At 48.9% G+C, this 3,702-nt stretch overlaps 1 non-coding gene across 1 annotated transcript; it reads left to right on the forward strand.

Moving 5' to 3' along the window:
* The first annotated feature begins 1,232 nt into the window (after positions 1–1,232).
* Trnas-cga (transfer RNA serine (anticodon CGA)) lies at positions 1,233–1,307 on the forward strand. Its single transcript has one exon. It is a non-coding gene; the product is annotated as a tRNA-Ser (tRNA).
* The last annotated feature ends 2,395 nt before the right edge of the window (positions 1,308–3,702 follow it).

Below are 3,702 nucleotides of genomic sequence, written 5' to 3' on the forward strand. Positions count from 1 at the left end.
TCGCAGTACCAGCACAGCAAGGCCGTTTTGGTTAGTGTTACAAGGCCAGATCAGGCAATCATCCAGACTTTTACCCCTACAACTACTGAAAAGGCTGCTGCCCCTCTTCAAGATATAATCATGCAAACTGTCAATAGATGTCGTTACGACCATGTTCTGGACGGAAGATGGTGTTCAGATCAACCAGGCAAGCAATGACGTCAGGGCACCTATCAAGCGGGGTAGTGTTTGCAGGGTAGTCCCACATCCACAATCACTATGTACACAGTCACAGACGGCGCAGTATGGCACAGAGAAGACACCTACAGAATCTCTGTTGTGAAGTGCCATAGGAAGAATGCAAGCAGGCGAGTCGCAAACTGATACGGCCCGACGGCTTAGCGTGAATCGTTCTGTTGTTTCTCGGACGAGGCGACAGACCAAAATTGTATCCCGGAGACCAGGACAGGGCCGACCACGCGAGACGTCAACAAGAGTGGACCGTAATTTGGTTGTAAAGGCACCACGATACCGCCATAGTACTGCAGTGCAACTGGCATCTGACCACGCAGCATTCCCTGGACGTATCGTATCGAGGCAAACTGTGTAAGAGGGCTTCAGTAGAGTGGCCTTTATTGCTGGAGACCTGCTATCTGTTTACCTCTGTCGTGTCTTCACATGCCACCTGGACGGTCGAGCGGGGAGCCAGTATTCCTTTCACAGATGAGTCCTGATTTGCTTTTAAAAGTGATTCTCGACGGATTCGCACCTGGAGGGGGTGTGGAACACGATTTCGAGATCCAAACATCTTGGAAAGAGACCGATTTTGAGGAAGATCCCTAATGGTGTGGGTACGAATTATGCTGACCACTCGAGCACCTCTTCATGAAACTGTACAGGTGAATCAGCAAGAGTTAACAGGTGTCAGGAAACGTGAGGAGATCTTGGGACCTCATGCGCGGTTGTTTCGAGGTGCTGTGGGCCCAAACTTCGTATTGCAGCAAGATAATGCTCGACCTCATAGAGCACAGGTGGTTGATGTTTTTTTTGGAAACAGAAGATATTGCACGCTTGGCGTGGCCTACTGGCTCTCCCGATTTGAATCCTGTAGAGCATGTCTGGGATGAAACTTTCTGGGAGATTACAACTGTGTGCCGGACCGAGACTCGAACTCGGGACCTTTGCCTTTCGCGGGCAAGTGCTCTACGATGGTACTGGCGGAAGTAAAGCTGTGGAGACGGGGCGTGAGTCGTGCTTGGATAGCTCAGTTGGTAGAGCACTTGCCCACGAAAGGCAAAGGTCCCGAGTTCGAATCTCGGTCCGACACACAGTTTTAATCTGCAGGAAGTTTCATAACAGCGCACACTCAGATGCAGAGTGAAAATCTCATCCTGGATGTCTGGGATGCCTAGGGTGACCGGTTGCATCACATCAGCATCCAGCAACGACGCTCCAAGTTCTGCAGGAAGAATGGGCGTTATTGCATCAGCATGAGATTGATAACATCATTCAGAGCATGTCCCGTCGTTTTCAGGCCTGTTTTTGTGCCAGAGATAGTTACACCCCATACTGGGCTCATTAAGCAATTGTCAGAATGTGTGTGGAAATCAGTTAAGTAGGAAAAAAAGCGAAGAACATTTTTGTCTACCGTTATACATATTGCAGTTGGTTAAGTTCTGTATTCTGTACATTGTTTCTACTTTATTATTACCTATTTATACTGTTTTGTGACAAAATAAAGGTAACCTTGCAAAATTTTCGTTTGTTGCTTTTATTTTGGACACCAGTGTGTTTAAAGAAACATCAGGGTGAAAAGTGCTGTACCCCGCACGTCTCTGCAGTCGCAAACTTCACTGACATCCACGCCAAGCTCTGCTGGGCCTGCATGTATCGCTGAACCATACCAGCGTGGCAGGCAAGATCCCGTGCTGCTACTGCTATTGGTACTGCCTCACAGCAGACATACGGCTTGTAAGGCTACTGCTACTGATATTGCCCCGCAGCAGACATTCAAGTTCAGTACAACACCAGCTAGGTAACTGGTAGTCATGTCAAACTTGGCCCGTGACAGCTAAGTACGTAGGGACGCTGTACACACACAACTGATTCGACAGCCTAATGAGAAGTGTGGAATAGTAGTCCAGATTTTTTCCCCCACTAATACATTCTTTGTGATGGCGCTTTAGCCACAACCCGACTAAAGATAAAATGGTGGGGAAATCTGAAATGCAAGTATCACAAGTATGCTTTAACCGTAAATATGAATGGTGGAAAATTCAAAATGATCTATGGCACAATAGATGTTCTGCAGGGGAAATTTAAAAATCAGGCAGTGATGCGGACTAGTCCAGCGGGCAGGACTTATGCAAAGAAATGTTAGGTGCTAAGCTTGCAAAATACACCATAAAAATCATTGTGTGGGTTGGGTGACAAGCTATTAAAACAAGTAGTGCGGCGCATTGTTCACAGCAAAGCCATAGATCTGCCAGGAATCGGTCGTTCTTGTATCCAGCCATGTATTAAACACATTTGCTGATAAAAGACATTTATAACTATTTAGAAGTCGGACTGCAGCCATCAGTAATGCGGGAAAAACATATGATGGTAAATCCTGATTTTTCTATGAGAGTAGTGGGCAGCAGACTACTTTTACACCACTTTTCAAGACGAAAAAGTTGGACTGCCATGACCCTCGTCTTATACTGAATAAAATACGCAGTCAGGAGCCTCTAGTAACACCCATTTAACGGTATTCACAGGAGAAAGTGCTAGCTAGCTGCATAGCGCGCATGTTATTCATGTGCCACCGCGACGGCAAGGATGTGCTCCGACTCATATGGCAGAGTGCTGGCTGCCAAAGCCTCTGTGGGGCACGTGTGGCTGCCGCAGCGCTAACAACGGTCACCACTGTGCAGCTGCTAGCCGAGCCTGATTTGTGAAATACACTCCTGGAAATTGAAATAAGAACACCGTGAATTCATTGTCCCAGGAAGGGGAAACTTTATTGACACATTCCTGGGGTCAGATACATCACATGATCACACTGAGAACCACAGGCACATAGACACAGGCAACAGAGCATGCACAATGTCGGCACTAGTACAGTGTATATCCACCTTTCGCAGCAATGCAGGCTGCTATTCTCCCATGGAGACGATCGTAGAGATGCTGGATGTAGTCCTGTGGAACGGCTTGCCATGCCATTTCCACCTGGCGCCTCAGTTGGACCAGCGTTCGTGCTGGACGTGCAGACCGCGTGAGACGACGCTTCATCCAGTCCCAAACATGCTCAATGGGGGACAGATCCGGAGATCTTGGTGGCCAGGGTAGTTGACTTACACCTTCTAGAGCACGTTGGGTGGCACGGGATACATGCGGACGTGCATTGTCCTGTTGGAACAGCAAGTTCCCTTGCCGGTCTAGGAATGGTAGAACGATGGGTTCGATGACGGTTTGGATGTACCGTGCACTATTCAGTGTCCCCTCGACGATCACCACTGGTGTACGGCCAGTGTAGGAGATCGCTCCCCACACCATGATGCCGGGTGTTGGCCCTGTGTGCCTCGGTCGTATGCAGTCCTGATTGTGGCGCTCACCTGCACGGCGCCAAACACGCATACGACCATCATTGGCACCAAGGCAGAAGCGACTCTCATCGCTGAAGACGACACGACTCCATTCGTCCCTCCATTCACGCCTGTCGCGACACCACTGGAGGCGGGC

The sequence above is a fragment of the Schistocerca cancellata genome, chromosome 7, assembly GCF_023864275.1.
Source record: "Schistocerca cancellata isolate TAMUIC-IGC-003103 chromosome 7, iqSchCanc2.1, whole genome shotgun sequence".
NCBI lineage: Eukaryota > Metazoa > Arthropoda > Insecta > Orthoptera > Acrididae > Schistocerca > Schistocerca cancellata.